The sequence below is a fragment of the Nelumbo nucifera genome, chromosome 7 (genome assembly GCF_055504915.1).
Source record: "Nelumbo nucifera cultivar China Antique chromosome 7, China Antique-T2T, whole genome shotgun sequence".
NCBI classification, from domain to species: domain Eukaryota; kingdom Viridiplantae; phylum Streptophyta; class Magnoliopsida; order Proteales; family Nelumbonaceae; genus Nelumbo; species Nelumbo nucifera.
In genome coordinates, this window is record NC_142655.1 from 500,367 (window position 1) to 521,482 (window position 21,116).

Here is a 21,116-nt window from a genome sequence, read left to right on the forward strand (position 1 = left end):
TATCTTCGAAACACCTTGTTTATTGCTCATGTATGCATTTAGGTAGCTACTATGTCTGGAAGAGGGATTTTGGTAATAACCAAAGACCAACAGTATTTCTACTGTTGTAGCAAGGCAATGTATATTTTTCTGTATATCTGTAGTAGTAGGAGTCATAGTGTTGTGTAGCAAGTACTCAATAGATATATACTCTCATCAGCACTGGTGCTCCTTTAAATCTTTGCTTTCCATTGCTGTTACATGATCTTTGTAGATATGGCTTCTAGGTTTAAGGCTGCATTTAGCATTCCTTGTTTTAAGGACTCATTTTTGCGGTTAAAATGCCCACACTGCCAAAAAAAGATAAGTCCTTGAAATAAGGAAAGGTAAATGAAGCCTAAGACTTCAAAATTTTTACCATTGCTAAAACCAATTGTCTCTTCCGAGAGAGAGAGAGAGAGTATTACAGTGTAGATACTAATAAAGAGAGATGGAATATTGACAAAGAACCTTCAATGTTTCATAATAGAATACATGACAATCATTACAAAGGGAATTATGATCAAATTCATTTGTCGCAACTGATCTCTCAATTTCAGCAGCGTCCTCTTCTTCCGCTGCCTCTGCTCCACCACTGGATCAGAAGCCGGTACTGGTGGTGCAACAGCAACAATATAATCTTATCTTCTTTTCTTTCTCTTGTAAACGAAGCCGTCGTCATTGCACAACTCCCACTCTTCCTCCCAGGCTGTTCCAGCTATGGCCAAGCGCCTCAAGTTAAAACTCAAATTATGGAGAGTTTCGAATTTTGGGGGTGTGAAGGGTTTGAAACGACGTCAAGAGGCTCCCACTCCGGCGGGTTCGGATTTGTAAATGTTAAAAAACGAATGAGAAAAAAAAAAAAAAATATATATATATATATATATATATATATATATATATATATATATAAGAAATGAGAAAAACTTACAATATACTTACCTCCTACCGATATGGCCGTCGGCGTCGGCCGGCGGAACTCGACTAGGTTACGAAAGGGGGCCGATGCTAAGAGTTTCAGTTCGAAGTAGAATAGAGTATGGGAGAATAAACACTTTTGAGCAAGAGAGGAATTAACAGAGGTGCATTTCACGGCGTGAAATGGGTTCCACACACGTCTCGCTTAATGCGTGTGTGTCACACGTCGCGTTCCGGTTTTGTGGGACGTTTTTGGGGGGCAAGTATGGTGACGGGATTTGCTCCTCACAAATGGGCGCCTCACAACGCTGCCACCTCAGCACCATATCAGCATTTGGCGCAATAAACGTTTATTGGCTTCGAAACTATTGTTTGGTACGAACGTTTATTGAAAAAACGCTCATAAACGTTTTTTCATAGGTTTTCGCGAAAGGAGCCGTTGGAGGAAGCGAGAACCAACGGCTAGCCGTTTCACGAAACGCACCTCTGATGTGTCATCTGACGTAGCCTTTTAAGTTTTTGATCCGGTGCAACGTGGATCTACCTTTCCACAATAAACATTCTTTCTTGGAACACAGTGACGCCGATCAGAGGACACCAGTAAGTTCGCCGAGAACACCCATTAATCCCCCCGCCTTGCCCCCGGCAAGGTGTTTTTTTTTTTTTTTTCTAACGAATCGTGATATCTCTCCTTGTTTTTGCAGCTCTGTAACCATCGGCAAGGTGCTTCGTCCGCAGTTCTTCGGCTTGCGAATCGTCCGCCGTTCTTCAACGGCAAGGTGATTGTTCTTCGTCCGCTATTCTTCGTCGGCAAGGTGCACTTCTAACTTCTAATTTCTAAGTTCTTCGTCCACCGTTCTTCGTCGTTCTTCATCGGCAAGGTTCTGCTCTGTTTTTAGTTCGGTGTTTTGCCTGATTTTAGGCTGCTCTGCAACACTTAAAACTTTCCCTGATTTGATTGCTCTAGTGGCTCAAGAAATTAAAAGATGATAAATCTCTCAAAAAGCAAGATAAAACTTGTTAGCAACTTAGTTGGAACTTGGCTGAGAGTTAAAGACACCTCTACCAAAAATTAGAACAAAACCATACTTATCCAACACTGCAGATCCTGCTAGTACCTTACAAATTGTCGTTTATCATCTTCACCTTTCTTCCTTCCATAAGGGTTGGTTTCACTGAACCCACTTCATATAATACGAATTGTATGCATCCTTAGCAGACTGGTGCAGGTAATGGTTGTTTGTTACTAGATTCTCCTGCATCAATTTCCAGAGCAACTGCAATCCCTCCACTTTATTGCTAACTACCAAAGAATTACCAAACATATAAGAAGCAGGAGAAAAGAATAAGATTTACATGAAGAGAAGAAAAGAATAAGAAACAGGGAAGGTTTGTTACTAGATTCTCCTCCACTTTAGCTGACTGCAATGAATTAGGAAAAAAAAGAAGAAGAAAAGAATAAGATCATACTAAGATCTGTCCATCAAATTCATCGCCCCATCCCTAAAATAAAGCAAGAAACAGGGAAGGTAGTTTTCTTGTTTATGAAAAATGCTAAACCTTAAGATAACTCAGAATTTGCAACTCCTCTGATATCAGGAAGAGCAAGCCATGACCTTCTGAACCTTCTGAGTGAAATTTGACCGATTTACATGAAGAGAAGAACACCATCACTTTCTTTGACAGGTGTCTATTCAAGAAAGAATATAGAACAATAAATCTCTTGGCACTTGGCATGACCGCACGACACAATAGCCTTCATGCAGTCCATCATTAGTGGCTTAACAGATTGTGAATTAACTCTTCTGTTTACACACAAACTGGTGATTGTGAGCCATCAATAATTCAAGTGATTCACATGTTTGTTTTGTGATTGAATGCTCCACCTCCCCCGTAATGGTGCTATTTTGATCTTCTTCTTTTAAAATTTTAAAATTGGTAAATTATATAATATACATCAATAAAATATGAAAATCAAAGTGAATGTGATTTGGACCGTTGGATCTGAAAATTAATCATTAAATAAAAACATATGTAATTTGAATCATTGGATTGATTAATGGATCTTATACATTAAAGTGAAAATGTCATACTGAAACACTCATATACCTGTTTCTTGAAACATGCTTATTATGCCGAATTGTAAAAAGGTGTTTCTTAAAACACTAAAAATAGATTCAACCAAACAATAAAATAAAAAGCTTTTAAAGTGAACATTTATTAGATAAACGTTTATCTAATAAATGCCCATCCAATAAACATAAACGCAATCAAACACATATTAACTACGAGAATTTCCCGATGCATGATAATGTGCGTGTGAAACGCCTGTGAGGCGCCAGGTGTGAAGAGCAGATCCGCTCTGTGGCGGCAGATGCGAACCCTCCCAGTACACGACGGAGAGTTGTAGGACGTTGTGGGGGACAGTCTTGTGGGGGGCTGATTTAAACTCTGGATAAATGTGACTAAACAGTTAAAATAAAACAGCGGGAGACTTGACAGTTGACACCGGGAAAAATTTGGCTCCAAGCCATTTTTTTCTTTCTTTCTCGGTTCGACCACGCCCCGACGGAGACGGCCGTCTCTATCAAAGCAACATTTTATTATTCTGGGGTGGGGACTGGGCGTCTCGCTCGTCTACCTCTCCAGTCTTCTCCCACTCTCAGTCGCCGACAGACAATAGAAACTCGTTAATATCAGGGCTCTATTTTTCTCCTATTTTTTCCTTTGTATGGTAAACCCTAGAAGCAGGCCTGTATTTCAAGGTATGTTTTCATTCTATACGTATAAATTTTTTCTTTATTGGTTCCAATTTATTTTTGTATTTCTTGTTCTTTGTTTGTAACTGTTAAGCACCAATATGCTCATGAACTTTGCTTCGAGAATTAGCAGCCTGTTTCTTTGCACAGCTTTATTATGATTTAGTTTTAGTTTTTTTTTTTTTTAATCTCGGGGGGGGGGGGGGGGGGGGGTTGCTGTGGTTTATCAAGCTATTGGGTTGGAACCATTGTCGGACTATTACATTCTCAGTCCGCTTTTGCTAATTCTACTCTCTTAGTTTCTTGTAGATGACGTTTTCTGGGGGCATTTTCCTTCTTTCATGGTTAGAGTTTGGTAAAGTATCCACTTGTGCTGATGTCTCTTCTATTCATTGATATTTCATATTTAATAATCTTCATGCACGTCTTTGTCAATTTTCATTCAAATGAAGCTTCTTCTACTCCTTTATAAGAATGATATTTAGAATCGCACATTTTTTTGCAATTGACCTATGTTTTGTAAATTTTATCTTTTATTCCCTTTATATCTGCACTCACTGTGATAGGTGAAATTCTTGTACAGGTATAACCGCCACTGTTATCCTGCCGCAGCCTTTACAGGCAGGGCTGAGGTGGCACGCGCGCGGCTGTCATTGCAGGGTACGTGCCTGTCAGGTGTAAGGCACCCTCTAAAGGTGGCAGGCACGACACTATCTGACGAGGGACATGGTTGTTGTCTCCAGATTTATCGGGTACGGTGGTCGGGCAAGAGATCTTCTTGCGATATGCCGAACTGCTCTTTCGCGAGTTGCCCTGTGCCGAGCTATCCCGCAAGTGGCGAGCTGCCCGTGGCAAGCTACACCGAGCTGTTCGGCCCGAGGTGTCTTTACCTCGGGGTATCTAGAGGCGGATCGGGGTGTTCTTGTTTGGGAGTGGCCCAAAATCCACTGGGAGGAGCTCGGGCATTAGGAAAGGTCAGGGGGCCCCGAGCTCGGAGGTATCTCGGAACGCCTTAGCCTCGGGGAGGAGGTGCAGGTCAGGCGGCACTCGGCAGGTAGCCTATCCCGCCGAGTTGCCAAGCTGAACTCGGTGGGCCCTTCCCTCCGAGTTGTAGTTGCGCTTGCTGTGCTGTCATGCTGAGTCATCGCTTGAGCAAGGTCACGCCCACGTGTACCCGTGCTACGAGGTTGGGCCAAATCACCCTCCATCACCTATGATTGAAGTTCCATAAAGAAGAGATGGCTGTTCAGGAAGCAAGCTGGAAATTTGATCCTAAGGTTAAAAAGGTTCAACTATTAGGCTGTAGTTGAACCCTTGCCGAGAAAATGTTCCTGTATGGATCTTCTTGCGAGATGGGAAGCTGTAAAATTTTCATTTTTGGATTGACAATCATTGTGAAAAGTTAATATTACTTTTTCTAGGTTAGTTCTGGAGGTCAGATATTTTGTCATCCTTGTGTTAGATTTTCCATTGAACCGTTTTTGATCTCTCCCTCTAGTTTTAATATACACACTTTCTGCTTGGCATGAGGCCCATGCCTATCTGAAAGCCACCACTTAAGACAATAGTGCCACTTAACTGCTGCTACCAGAACGATAGCTAAAACGGGTGCACTTTGTTGTGTGGTCGTTGGGTCACATGGAGGAAAATCAAATACAGGAAGAAGAGCCTATTCCATGGGTCACAATGAACCTCAGTGGCGAACAAACTCAAGCTTCTCTCCTCCTCCATTGTGGAGATGGGATCGTCAATTCCAGTCAGATGGTTCACCTCATTGTTCGTATGAAGCCCCACTAAATGGCTCATCATTATCATCAAATAGTAAAGGAAGCAGAGGCAGGGCGAGCAGTGACCAGTACACCGACCATTATCACTCTGTGTCAGATGGTGTGTTTTCCTATTTCGGAAGCCCCTCTGACAATTTCCAGCTCCCTCAGTGGACACCACTAGTACAGAAATCTAATTCTGGTGAGTTGGCTACCTTACCTGTGGGAGTTAATTTAAGCTTATCTAGTCTTGTTCTGTTTGAACGCGAGTTCTTTGCTTGAAAAGGTTTCTGCTTTTGAATGTTATCCTTCTTTGTTCTCTCTCTGTCCATGATTTTTTATCTTTCTTGATGGTAAGTAATCACTAATCACACATGCTGACGTGCCCTGTATCTCAATGAAGTGGTGAATATTCAGGCCTACATTCAAGTCATCCTTGTTTATCTAGTCTTGTTCTGTTTGAACACGAGTTCTTTGCTTGAAAAGGTTTCTGCTTTTGAATGTTATTCTTCTTTGTTCTCTCTCTGTCCATGGTTTTTATCTTTCTTGGTGGTAAGTAATCACTAATCACACATGCTGACATGCCCTGTATCTCAATGAAGTGGTGAACATTCAGGCCTACATTTAAGTCATCCTTGTTTATGGGTTTTTCTGGTCATGGTTTTTGAGGGCTAAACGATGATTCTAATTTGAGTGATAACTAATTCCAGTGCCAGACTGTCATCAAGTCTGCACTGTTTTTATAAAAGTTTTATGATGCATGCTTCTGCACTTCCGTATGTTGTGACTGGTCTTTCATTCTGCATAGTTATTTTTGCCACTACCAAGGGATGAGCAAATATTGCATCTTGGACTCTAATGCTGAAGGTTATGTATTCATGGATTTGACAAATAAATCTACAACTTATTGGATGTGATCCGTGTTTACCTGTGCCGTATTTTCAATTTCTTATTATTTTGTATTGGTAAATACTAAGAACGTTATCAATAATGAATTTTACATGTAAAAAACATTAAATCATTAGTTTCATGAGAAGGCATAACTTCTTATCATAAATTTCATTATTCAATACATAATATAATCAAATCCATTCATCAAAGCAGCATGCAGTTTTTAAAATCACGAATTTTCATATGGCACGAATTCAAACAAATAAAGAAAGCAACAAGTCAATACCATAATGAATCCAAGCAAATGAGGATTTCTACACACTGTATTCAAGCAAATAAACAAAGTAATGACACAATATTGTCAATGATCACTTTTCTTGAAAGGTGAGAAACCCCCCAATGCCTCTAGGCATGTGATGACAATTATAGTGAAACAAGAGATTGTGAAAAATAAGCAAGGTGCTAACCAGCTGGTTAGTAAGGTCTCCTGCTGGTCGTAGTGGAGACTTGTCGAGTCCTGCCTGCACTTGGGTTGGGGGATGGGCTACCCCCTGTTATGTAGCCCCTTGAAAACATATAAAAAAAAAGAGATCGTGAAAAATAATGAAACTAAAAACACAAAAGCACATAAAAATGTATAGAATATAATAATGGAATGTGGACTTCTACATTACAATAGATAAAATAATAAGTTTTTTTTTTTTTATTTATACAATAATAATACAGTTAATGCTGATAAAAAAATAAATTACAGAACCAAAAACCATGACCAGAAACCATCCTTGCTTAAGTGTCACTTTGATAACCATGAGGCTATGTTAGGAGATAATGGTGTATTAAGAGTTATGTGGAGAAATTAAGTTTTGACATTGAATACTGTGCAGTTTCACAATTTTCATAAATGGCTAAATAACCTAAATGCCATGTAGAATATAGAATTTCTTGTAAAATCCACCACTTATTTAATCTGATTAATCTTAAAGAATCAAGTTTGTTGTGTCATATCATGGCTATTCAGCTATTCTATGATCTGGTCAACTTGCTGGGTGACTACTGTTGACTCTCTTCCTTTGGGTGATGGAAATTCCATACTTTTACCAGAGTATAGGAACAGAAGATTCGATTCTACTTCCATTGGTTCTTATTTGGTGCCTATAAGAAAAAGAATTGTAGATAAAGGGATAGAGTAATTATAATGATGACATAGGTGTTGAGATACATGGGAACAACTGATATTGTAATCGCACAGGGTATTTGCAATCTAAGAAAAAGAAGTTCCTATCATTGTAATAACAATTGTAGATAAAGAGATAGAGTGCTGAATACAATTGTAGATAAAGGGATAGAGTGATTACAATTGATATTGTAATCACACAGGGTATTTGCAATCAAGTACCCTAGAAATACAATTTATGAGTGCTGAATAAAATGAAAGTTTATGGCTTATCCCCGTATATTGCCTAGATATGGATTTGTGGGATTTACTCAGCATTAGAAGGTGGTGGTTGGAGATAACATGTAAATTAACAAATGTTTTAATGAATTTTCTTCTGTGTCATCTTGATATTTTGCCACCTTTGACATCATATGTTGTTAGTTTCTTGGTCTAAATTTCTTGTGTAGTCTAAATTTCTTTGTTGTCCTCCAGATTTTGTTATACAATGCGGCACCCTTGTATAGGTATCTGGGTATCACATATTGCAAGTTCTACATGAAGATATTACTTTTCAGCTGTTTGTCTGGAAACGTCAGTCTGAGGACTTGAATGCAGAACATTACCTACCATCCAGACAGAATAAGCAGTACTTTTGATTTTGACCACCTGTTCAGTGGACTGCTTTGGACAATTTTCCTTCATCTAAAGGAATATTTTTTTTTATCAATAACAGGAGTTCATTAGATTAATAAAAAATATGTAGTTACAACACTCTAGAGAGAGATAAAAGGGCCTAACTCTCTCCAGGAGGACAACAAAGAAAAAATTACAGAACAGCCCAAAACATTTGATCCCTTCCCACCCCCTGCTTTGCCAAGGCATCAGCAAAAGCATTTTGCTGTTCTCTTAACCCACTGAAAATGGATTTCTAGCTCTCTAGTTAGCCACTTAATCTTCCTCATCTCATTAGCAAATTTCCCAAGTCCACTTTTTTTGTAGCCAGCTTAACACCAACTTTGAGTCCCCTTCAACAACTAGCTTTTGTATATTCAGTTCCTTAGTCTTCCTTATCTCCTCCAATACAGCATAGATCTCAGCTTTTAGAGAGTCCCCAGCCCCAATGGGACCTGAATACATTGCAAGCACCCCCCATCCTCATCTCTGAAGACCCCTCCTTCCGATAGACCTGGATTACCTTCACTACTAACATCAAAGTTTAGCTTTGTAAAGCCACAGGCTGATGTTGACCACACAGGACAAATAGAAGAGCGAGTAGGAGCAGAATTTGCTGCCTCCATCCAGCTATTCATCAACATGTCTATAGAAACATCAACAAACAAGTCCAAGGATTTTAGCCAGTGCACCACCCTAACTATTATTACTTCAACAAGGCTTAATTTACTTCTTTCATTTTCAAAAAGCGTTCTAGCATTTCTTTCCTCCCATAGGGTCCAGCAAATAGCAGCCCTCACAGATCTCCATATAATTCTTCCCCTTTTGTTTGGCCATCGAAGGAACGAAGAGCTAAACAAGCTTTGAATATTTGGTAGTGGGGTCCACTTGCAACCAAATAAGGAAAGAAACCAATCCCAAAGATCAGCAGCAAGGGGGCAATAAATTAATAAGTAGTAGGAGCTTTCACCATTAGCCTTGCAAAGAATGCACCAATTATGAGACAAGCACCAAAAAGGCCTTTTTCTTTGGAGTAAGTCACATGTATTACACCTTTAAAGGAAGGCTTCCCAACAAAAGACTCCAATCCTTGGAGGAATTGGCTCACCCCAAACATCCTTAAATGGAAAAATTTGTGCAAAATTATTGGTCGAAGGCAAGAGGGACTTAAAGAAGGAAGCACAAGAGAAGGTCCCAGAGGGAGCTAGGGTCCATTATCCCTCTCAGAGGGGTCCAACACCACCCCGTTCAAGATCTGAACCAGATTCAAGACATCTTCAACCTCTACATCCCTTAGGCCTCTTCTGAACCCTAAATCCCAATCAAGCCCAAAGTAAGACTAAGAAGGAACTAGAAAATTGGACACAACCTTGCCTTTATACCTAGAGAGGGAAAACAAGGAGGGGAATTAGTCTTTCAAAGGTACCTCACCCACCCAAATGTGCTCCCAAAATTTTACCTGATTTCCAGAGCAGAGGTCATACCTGATGTGCTGTAAAAAAGAATGAAGAATGGCATGTATTGATTTCCAAGGAGAGGCACCATTAGACCTTGCTAAAGTTGCAAAGTCCCAACCATCATCTGTCTGACCATGAATACTTAGAATTACCCTAGTCTACAACTTATCTTTCTCACCTTCTAACCTCCACAGCCATTTCCTCAACAAAGCTTCATTTTTCTTCCGAATGTTACCTAATCCTAACCCTCCATCAGCCATACTTTTAGAAACCAAATCCTAATTCACCCTGTGATCCTTCCTCTCCTCCCCTGTTTCCCACAAAAAGTCCCTCATCAACTTCTCCAAAACCCTACTTATCTTCACTAGAATCTTAAAGACAGAAAAGTAATACACAGGCAAACTAGCCAATGTAGACTTAATCAAGGTAATTCTGCCACCCAAAGATAAGTAATTCTTCTTCTAAAAGGCCAATTTCTTAGTAAACCTATCACTCACAGAACTCCAAAAGCTCTTTCCTCGGATTATCCCCTAGAGGCATCCTTAAATAGTTTAGCGGCCATTGAGACACCACACAACCCAAAGTTTCAGCCCTTTCCATTATATCTCTCTCCTCTATATTGATACCCACCATGCAACTCTTATCAAAATTCACCTTCATATTTGACATTTGTTCCAACACTTGAATCACCAACTTCAGGTTTCTGGCCCATCTCACATCCTCCCCCTCATAGAACAGAATTGTATCATTAGCAAATTGTAAGTGGGTGATAGAAATCTTGTCTTTTCCAACCCTCCACCCCCTAATAAGACTTATCGAATCTGCTCTCTCAATTAGTCTCCCCAAGACTTCTACAATCAAGGTGAAAAGGAAAGGAGAGAGGGGGTCCCCTTGTCTAATTCCCCTAATAGCCGGGAAGTGATCCACTACAGTTCCATTTACTAGAATGGAATAATAACAAGTCTCAATACAACCTAGGATCCAATTACACCATTTCTCCCCAAAGCCAAAACAGTCCAACACTTGCATAAAAAATGACCAATCAACCATGTCATAAGCCTTCTCTAAATCCATCTTGCATACCATTCATTTCCTCCTTGTTCTCCTCAGATCCTCCACACATTCATTGACAATTAAAATTTGATCCACAATCTATCTATTCACCACATTCATCTAAACGAATATAGTAAAATTGAATAATGGAAAGTATATATTTGCCAAAATGGACTTCTGTCTGTCTGCATCATGTAAGCTATTTGCATGCTTTGTGCGTAGCCTATAATATTATTGAAGTAGTTCAGGGTTTACATGATTGTACATAAATTTTTGCAAATGTCATTTAAGTTTCCCTCGGCATTGCTGGATAATTTTTTAGAGCAGTAGTTCAGGGTTTACTTAATTGTACATAAGTTTTTGCAAATATCATTTTAGTTCCCCTCTGCAATGCTGGTACCAGCTAATGAAATTTGTCCCATATATTATTTGTCCCGTGATGACCATGTTTGCCTACCCTGAATAGGAGAGTTTTCTACATGATTTCTTTTAACCTGAGATACCCTAACTCCTGTTCATGTCTAGTAAACCAGCCTGATCTCCAATACTTGTGTATAATTATCAACGTGGTGCCTAGGCGACTAGGCAGTTTTCAAACTGCCCTGACTCCTGTTCACCTAGGCACACAGCCTGATCTCCTATTCATGTCTAGTATACCCTGACTCCTGTTCACCTAGGCACACAGCCTGATCTCCTATTCATGTCTAGTATACCCTGACTCCTGTTCACCTAGGCGACTTGGCAGTTTTCAAACTTTGCATCGTCCAAACGCCATGTAAATTTTGTATAAGGCGTGTGCCCAGTCAGTTAGGCGCATGCCTAGGCAACTAGGCAGGTGCTTAACTCCAAGGTAGACACCTAGATGCAAGACACATTAATGCATTTGTTTGATCATTTAATATTTTTATATTGCTTTTTACTTTTTTTTTGTTGTAAATAATTTTTATTGGTTTGTTTTCGTTACTACGACTTATCACATATTATCACCCTTTTTATTAGAAGAATACTAGCAAACCTGTGTCATTTTAGGGTTTTATTTTCATGGCAGAATTGAATAGAAGAGGGAGAGCTGTCCAGTCAAGTTTGTTTCACTCATACTCCAACTCCAACCTGTAGCTGCATAACCAAAAAGGAAATCTAAACAACTTTGGAGATGCCGGGTACGTCAAGTTCTTCTCAGTTTTAAGTCCGCTCTGGACCACTTGTTCTTCTTACCCTCTTCATTTTCAGCCTCTGTTTTTCTTCCTTTTTGTTGGGTTTTCCTCTTTTTTCCTTTTTCTTTTTTTTTCCGTCTTTTCCTTATGTTTTTTTGTGTGATCTTTTTTGGAATAAAACAGGGGCTCCACCCACTTCTTTTCTTCATTTTCCTGCAATACCCTTTTTATTAGAAGAATACTAGCAAACCTGTGTCATTTTAGGGTTTTATTTTCATGGCAGAATTGAATAGAAGAGGGAGAGCTGTCCAGTCAAGTTTGTTTCACTCATACTCCAACTCCAACCTGTAGCTGCATAACCAAAAAGGAAATCTAAACAACTTTGGAGATGCCGGGTACGTCAAGTTCTTCTCAGTTTTAAGTCCGCTCTGGACCACTTGTTCTTCTTACCCTCTTCATTTTCAGCCTCTGTTTTTCTTCCTTTTTGTTGGGTTTTCCTCTTTTTTCCTTTTTCTTTTTTTTTCCGTCTTTTCCTTATGTTTTTTTGTGTGATCTTTTTTGGAATAAAACAGGGGCTCCACCCACTTCTTTTCTTCATTTTCCTGCAATCTTTTCACCCTTTTGCATCTTCAAAGGTGGCCTGAAAGGACTCTGTCCCTTTTGTCTTATTCATTTACCTGCAAAATTTTCACCTTTTTCCTCCTCGAAGGTGATTTGGAACAGGTGTTCTGCCCCCTTTTCTTCTTTATTTCCCTGAAGTTTTTCATCATTTTTTCCTCTTCATTGGTGTTCTGAAACAGGGGCTATGCACCTTTTTTTTTTTTCATTTTCTTCTTTTATTTTAGTGTTCCCCAGCATTTATTGGTCTAAAACAGCGGTGGAGCTCCTTGTTCTTTTTATCTAAAACAGGGGCTTTGTGCTGTTTTCTTATTAAGTTCATTTTCTTATCTTGGTCTAACAGAGGGTCTACGCCCCCTTCTTTTTAGCCCCCAATTTCTATTGGGACCCATGCGATGCACGGAAAAATCTGAAAGATTTAATAATTTTATTTTCATTTAATATTGATTTATAAAAAGTAATTATTGTTAATTGAATAAAAACAAATATTTTTTAATAAATTTAGTTTTATTAATAATTATCTTAGTGGAGACCCGTGTGATGCACGGGATTTATTAAGCAAAAGATAAATAATAGAAATTGTCATTTACTAAAATACCTTTATAGTTTCATGGATTTACTAAAACTCTACCCTATAGTTAGTATTTTACTAAAGCACCACTTATAATTTGCAACGGATTTAATCAATCTTCATTAAATGATAGTGGAAACTGACAGTTTTGACCCTAATGTTCATTTAAATAAATTTAATCAAAGGAAAATAGAAATAAAAAATACTATTTTGCTCTTAATAAGACACGATTAACCACTCTATTGGCTATATTTGGCCAATTTTGTTTTTTGTATAAAAATGTTAAGGGCATTTTTTGGAATAAAAAATCATGGGCCTAATGGCAAAACAAACACTCCTTAGTGAAATGTTAATTAAGTAAATAAATTGTAAAATATATGGGCTATTTTGGTAAAATGAAAACTATAAGGTAGGTTTAAGTAAATATGTAAAACTATAAGGTGTGTTATAGTAAATGACCTTAATATAAACACAAGAGTATACAATTGTTTTATATTTTCAATTTTTTAAATAATTAATAATTATTCATATTTTATATACTACTTTTAATAAATTTTTTATAATACAAAAATAGCAATAATTAATTTCAGTTAGGTTTATTCATCAAACTTATGAAACCGACCAACCTGATCAACTCGACCCAAGTTGGTCGGTTTTCTAGTATTTTATGTTGGCTTTGGTTAAAAAAAATTCCCAATTCGACCAATTTGGATCATTTTCACTTTGGCCATTTGTAAACTGACAAAAATTAAATGACCTAACCATGGATATATATTAATATTTTATATTTTAAATGTAATTTTTAATATGAAAAAGTGAGAAATTTCCCATATTTTTTAGTTTAAAATGTTTAATTTCCTAAATCTAATTTTTAAATTTATTTTTTAATAATTGATGTGAGTGAGGTGGTTAGGCTATGTACGGGAGTCTCATTGAAGGACAAAAGAAAGCTAAGTGCAAGAAGTAGGCTAAAGGCTAGGGCAAATGAGGTGATAGAATGATTATCACGTTATGAATTGGACCCTTATTTATAGGGAGGGATCCCAAAGTCTCAAAAGGAAGGAGCCAAAAGTGTTTGGTTCCCTTTAGGAAAGAGAATTTTGGATTTGGTGTTAGTTAGGAAACACTGTTAGGGTTTCGACACGTGTCTTATGAGATATCTTAAGGACGAATTTTCCTATCGTCTGAGGATTCTCATAATACACGTGTGTTACTACTTCTTTTCGTGACCCTTTTAAAAAGACATGGCATGGGTGACGTCACTATTTAGCTTGTGCACCCTCATTAGGCTCGCGGGATGTCCCGCACGCGCGTTATTTAATGACGCACGGGTTTCTATTATTTGTTTCTAATCTACGATGAGTTTGCGCTCATCGCGATTATGTGATGACTTTAAACTCATTGCAAGTTCGCATTGGTCCGGAGCCCATCGCGGTTCTGTGATGGATTTAAATTCATCGCAAGTCCGCACAGGTCCAAAGTAAATCGCAACCTGTTCCGGTTATGAGTTCATCACAGATGTGTGATGAGTTATGGACTCATTACAGGCATTCGTATAGTTTTAGTTTGACACTTCCTCTGTTTTGATGGTTTAAGTGACTACTATGTACTTACAATTGCACTGTAATTTTTAAAATTAAATTAAATTTTTAAGTTTAAATCTTTTGAACTGATTGACCTTTTGTGAAAACCGACCCAAACCAATACAACTTGAGTGGGTCGGTTTTCACAAAATGTCAGTCGGCTTCAACTGACCAACTCCCCAACCTAACCATGTCAATTTGTTGGCCAAATAGCCTATGACCGGTCCGAACCAACTCGTGAACACTCATGATTTTGGCTAAATTAATAGTTTTATCTCCGATAAATAACAATAGTTTAATCTCCAAAAATTATTAAAAATTTATAGCAAAAACACACAATTATTGAAAATATATTGATAGTGAAAAAAATATAATAATTATAATAATTACAAAAATACAATAAGTACTAAAAATATATTAACTTAGTCAATAAATAGTATAATCTCAAATAATAGTTTAATCTCTAATAAATATTAATTAATCAATAAGTTATAACAAAAATACAATAAGTACTATAAATTAAATTTAAAAAAAATCAATAATAGTAGTTTAATCTCCAATAACTATTGAAAGTTTTATGTTAAATAACAAAATAAAATAAATGTATACATAATCATTGAAAATACATTTATCACAAAAAACAATAAATAATTACTAAAACACAATAAATATTAATTTTAGTATATATAATTATATAATAAATACAAATTAAGAGTTTAAAATTATTATTAATAAATATTAATGTTTTTGAAAGTTTTTTTCTCAAATTATTACTTGATATAAGTGAAATTAGTTATTTACAATATTACGTAAAAATATTAAATTATTATTAATTTCAATATTATGTTATAATTATTTTTCTAATATTTAGATTTTTTTAAATTAATTACATAATTTCTTTATTTTAACTATTTAAAATCTAGTTATGTTAAATATTTTGTTATTTAAATACTTAAATAATATGTAAAATATTTAAAATTTAATGTATTAATTATTTATTGAATTTAATTATCCATAAAATCATAATTTATACTATTATTACATAATTTCATATTAATTTTTGTAATATATTAAATTATTATTAATTTGAATATTATGTTATAATTATTTTTCTACTTTGTAGAAATTTTTTAAATTTATTACATAGTTATGTTATTTTAACTATTTAAAATCTAGTTATGATAAATATTTAAATAATCTATAAAATTTTTAATTTTTTTTGTTATTTGAATTTTATTTATTTAAAGCTATTACATATTATTAAATATTTGAAAAACATTTAAATTGATAATCTGCAAAAATATAATTTAAATTTTTAGTACATAATTTCGTGATATATTTTTTAAAAATATAAAATTATTTTTTTTTGTTTTTAATAAATATTTTAATGTTATTTTATAATTTTGTTAGAATATTTAAATAATTCTTATATTTTTTAATCCAAATTTTATTTAGATAGATATAGATAAAAAGTAGGGGAGAGGATAAATAAGACTTAGAGATAATTTAGGATAGATTCTCTATTAAATTAGAGATAATTGTGGAGATAAATAAGAATAGAGATAATTTAGAAGATAAATAAAAATTAGTGATAATTTTGGAGAATGTGGGGGAGGTAGTTTAGAAAAAATTTTAGGAGAATAGATTATTTAGGTTTTGGGAAAGTGCATTTCATTGGTTGTTTAATTTAATCAAGATAAGGAATGATTACTGTTTTATATTTTTAAAACAAAAAAAATAAAAAAATATAAAAAATAGAGAAGATAGATAAATAGCTTCTCTCAAAAGAGAACTATACTGACATTGGTGGACCAGTTTTAATATATATATGCATGGATATCATACAATTTTATTGCTAATGCATCAACCAACTTATCAAAAAAAAAAAAAAAAAGATAATGCATCAATTAGGAGTCCAAAGATATGCACATATGATATTTTAGTTATTATAACAAAAATGTCAATCAAATATTAAATTCTCAAATATAAATTAGGATAAATTTCTTAAACTACCCTTATGGTTTAGTGAATTGATTAAGTATGTCCCTATTGTTTGAAAATTGTCTAACAATACTTACTGTTTTTTGACAATTGGCTTATACTTCCCTTACCGTTAATGTTCTGTCATAAACTGCTCACATGACTTATATTTTTAAAAATTGCCAACTTACCCTTTTATGTTCGAAAGTGCCCTCGTTTCGGAAAAACGATTCTGTCTAAGTACCTTGTTTACTGGTTAACTCTGGCACCGACATCTGCATACCAGACGCTGAATCCTTGCGTCAACGATCTCACAAGGAAGGCGAGCCAGTGCTTCTTTATGTCCAAATCGTACATCAGGTCGTAGAGGTCATCATATCGAAGCCCTATAATGTATAATGTATAGAAGAAATCAACTGAATCAAATCCAGAAGGCAAAATAAGGAGCACTAACCAGAAGAATAAGAACCCTAACCGTATTTCCCGAGGCGTTTGGAGAGGGCTTTCATTGAACCAGTTCTTTGATGGATTTAAGAAGGATTGAAAACAGGGACGAATCCATGACTACTAACTTCTCTCTCTCCCCCCGTTCCTTCGTTCTCTCTCCCTCTCGCCCCTGTTTCATCACCGCCGCTGCTGCAATGGACCTCTCCACATCTGATCCCTCTCCCTCCCTCCTTCTCTCTCTTTGTCCCTTTCGTTTTTTCTCTTCCCCATTCCCTTCGTTCTTTCTCCCTCTCGTTCCTGTTTCATTACTGCCTCTTTTGCAAGTTGTAGCAACGACGGACCCCTCCACATCCAACCTCTCTCCCCCTCGAGCAAAATAGGGCTCCGCCTGGCTTCGACGGTTGCAGTAGATGGAAGGATTTCTGGAGAGATCCTTTCCATTGGAGAAGTCACCGGATCTGGAGAAGTCACTGGATCTGTCAACTGATCTCTTCTTCTAAGTCTCTGTAGCAGCAACAGGGGATTTTTTTGATTTCTTGTCAGATTCAAGGGAACCAGCTCCTTTTACTTTCTTCACCTCCTTCTCACCAAACTTTTGCTTTAGCTTTCGATCCTAGGTTTGAGTTAAAGGGTAAAATGGACATTTCAGCCATTCCGTTAAGATTTAGCAAACAGTAGTTTAAGAAATTTACCCTATAAATTAACATATCAATTAATAATTTTTACACTAACAAAAAAGTCAATAGTATCATTCTCCTTGCCCTTGAGTTGTCGATGGTTTGGATTTTATTTAAGATTGCAGCCCAAGTTGAAAAAACCACTTTTGACATTCCTGTCTTTCAAATCCATTTCCAAGGCAGATCCTGCAAGGTTGTTCAGGTTGAGGGCTTCGACTGGACTGGACGGTGAGCACTTGCATTTGGGGGAATTGGAGGTGGGGAGGGATTTTGGGGTGTGGGTGGGTGGGGGTCTGCGACACTCTTGGTGGAGCTTTAGCTTGACTTGCTCTGAAGGAGTTACCAAACGACCTGTTCATGCTTTGAAGGAGTTGGGACAGGTTTTAAATACGTGCCACTTTCTAAAGGATTGCCATGGGTTTCACACGTCATAATGAGTTGTTGTAGCCCGACATTTTTAATCGATAGTTCGATACTATTATGTTACTGTTGGTTTCGAAGTTGTATTTCCTAGTTATAGGAGTCTTCATTTTTTAGTAGGATTATTACTCTCGAATTAAGATACTTCCTCTGAAAGGGACAATAATTTGGATGTGAATTTATACCACTAGAGTCATAGTTGAACTTGGAAGCTTGATAGTTCAGAGTGTACGTATGAGATCCTACAAGTGACGCTTAGAACTTCAGATTATTTGTTTCCGTTGTATTCTTTTCATAGGAATCCTTTCTATATTTTCTGCTCTTATTCTCTTCTTTATTGCTTTCAAGTTCTTTAATACTATCGGTAAGTGTTTATTGCTGGATTTTCTGCTATAAATTCCTTTTTAGATTCTATTGCTACTTGCTTTGCCGCCTCACATATGAGTTGCGTATTAAAGAGGGATGCCAAGCGTCTGCCACAGCAGATTTGCAAACAACTCCATCCCTTAAAATATTAAAAAGAAAAATATCGAGATCTGCCTTCTTTGTGGTGTCAAAGTTTGAGCAATTGCACAGCTAACAAAGGGTTAATTTGTTAATTTTGATTAGGGTCAATATCTGCAGCTTCTTGTTTTCCGCAGTCTGCTGAGGTGAGTTCTTGTCTACACGTTACCGTGGAGTTGCTTGAGCCTAAATTTTATTCTGATTATCGTTTGTTTGCTTGTATGTGAAATCTGCTTGTAGAGGCTATTTATTGGCGGAGCATCTGCAGTATCCAACAGTTTTGGGTCCCCATCTACCCTTTCTGAATCTAGCCACTGGGAACCAACTGGCAAACAGCCTATCTCTTCCTCCTGCCGGAACTTTTCCAGTCGGCGCTCTTTCATGTCAAAACCAGTTTACCCATTAGTGTTCCGAAACCCTGTGCCAGATACCGTTCCTTTTGATTCTACAGATAAAAACAGCACAAGTAGGTTGATACTTGGTGAGAATAGAACTTCACCATCTGATTGGCCTAATAACAGTTGTGGTCTCTTGCATAAAACCTTCAGTAGGTTTCAGAAAATGGAGGCTTGTCCAGAGACCAACAAGAGCTCAAGAAGGGAGGGGTTCAGGTTGAGTAGTGCCAGTAGTTATGACCTAGCATTTGATGGAGAAGGTTTTGATATGTCAGAGTACATTGATAAGGAATTTAGATGGCCAAACTGCAGTAGAGGAGATCAGAATTGTGGACTTTGTGGAATTTGGCAGAAGTCCCCGTGGAGTTCGCGGAGAATTGTCAGTAGTGGTAACATGCCAATTGCTGCGGTGCTGCATTGCACCCATGTGTTCCATGCAGAATGCTTAGATCAAACGACACCCAAGACAGATTCATGACCCGCCATGCCCCTTGTGCCTGAAAACCAGTGGTGTGACTGATGATGAATCTTCACTGATTTCAGAACCATTGCAAATGGGTTTGAGATCGGTGCGGAGGAACCAACAAGTAGTGATCTCTGATGCCCTTGGCCTTGGGAACAATAGTGGTGGTCTCTCTTCAGATGGTACTGGAGGTAGTTCGAGAACAAATCAATCTCTGCCAGTGGCGCAGAGTAGTGGTTCTTGGGTAAAGAATCATCTTAAAAAGCATCTCATCAGTTTCAAAGGGAGGAGAGGCAAGGGTTCCCTCGGCACAAAGCATTCAAATTTCAAATAGCATTGTTTATTTTCTCATCCCTCTTTTTTAATAGCCGATGATAGAAAGAGTGCTTGTACTCTTGCACAGTAAAATATGATTCTGAGTTTGCAAAGTCTTGAATTTTATCACCTGAGATTTGCATGCAGCCAGCTTGGTATCGTTGAAAGAATCAGCTCTGAACTCATTTCCAATTTATTTTTGTTTCGAGTCTCATGTAATTGCTTATATAATGTAGAGTTATATGAAGAAAGGTTAATATTGAGTCCAAACTGCTATGGAGTATGGAATGTGGGTCTATTTGACGCTCTTACAAATAGGTGAAGTGAAAACATCTTGTCGAGGGGTTGAATTGAACCGTTGTGGGTTATCACGTAGATGGTAGCCAGTGATTGAATTTGACCCGCACACGGCACACACAAAACAGAACCAGAAATAATGTTTTATGGCTAGCCTAGTAGCCTTGCCTTTGGTGTTTGGTTTGATTTGATAAAAATTTAGAAACATCAGGAGAGTTGAGGTTGAGTTCTTAGAAGGATTTTGTGAAATTTCTTAAAAACTTTCTATTGTTTTCTATCAAAATTTAAACCTAACGTATAGGACATCCATTGCCCCTAGTGTGTTGGTAAAAGAAACTTCACTCATCCCGTGGACTGTATTTACAGAGAATAAGTGGCCGTACGTTGAGATTCGAGAGTCATGTGATTGGTATTGGTAGAATGGTAGGTCATCCTTCGAATTTAAACGGTGGGGTGGAGCCTTAATTATGAGATCATCGGTCATCTATTTTATGGAGGCTTGTTAGAGCCATGGGCATTGATCTTTGTATTGACAATTAAAGCTTAGGTTAGTAATTAAGGCTGTGTTTGGTTGCAGTGCACTAGTATAAAGGCATGGGAGTGCAAGTGAGAAAAGTGCAAATCCTCGTTTAATGTTATTTTGGGTTTTACTTTATTTTGCTTCATGTCTTAATTTACTTCATTTGTACTACCATCAAACAAAATAAGTTAAAATTTGAAACAAAAATAGGTCAAAAATTACATTTAAATCATTTGCATTGCTATAATTTTGAATCACTGCAAATTTATTTGGATTGCAACCAAACACAGCCTTAGGATTTGGGCCCATTGAGCAAATTTCCAATCAATTTTTTTAGCCAAATTCCCAAGCAAGTTACACCCCTAATTTTAGCATTATTATATTAAGGAAGTTAAAGCCATGGTGTTTTAGTACCGAACTCAAATTACAGTAGATTTATTTTTTTACCTCAAGCTTAAAACTAATGATACATACATTTAAAT

At 36.9% G+C, this 21,116-nt stretch overlaps 1 long non-coding RNA gene and 1 pseudogene across 3 annotated transcripts; one reads left to right on the forward strand and one right to left on the reverse strand.

Moving 5' to 3' along the window:
- Positions 1-477: 477 nt before the first annotated feature.
- LOC104597715 (uncharacterized) lies at positions 478-17,990 on the reverse strand. Of its 2 annotated transcripts, none has more exons than XR_016078709.1 (4): positions 17,072-17,990; positions 16,788-16,982; positions 6,820-6,917; positions 478-2,741 (listed from the first exon to the last, which is right to left on the reverse strand). It is a non-coding gene; the product is annotated as an uncharacterized LOC104597715 (long non-coding RNA). The 2 variants fall into 2 exon arrangements; XR_016078708.1 differs by having other exon boundaries at positions 16,841-16,982; positions 17,072-17,986.
- Positions 2,737-20,011, forward strand: LOC104597716 (uncharacterized; annotated as a pseudogene). The gene is made up of 5 exons (XR_016078707.1): positions 2,737-3,701; positions 4,005-4,050; positions 4,279-5,663; positions 18,750-18,790; positions 18,885-20,011. The product of XR_016078707.1 is annotated as an uncharacterized LOC104597716 (transcript).
- The last annotated feature ends 1,105 nt before the right edge of the window (positions 20,012-21,116 follow it).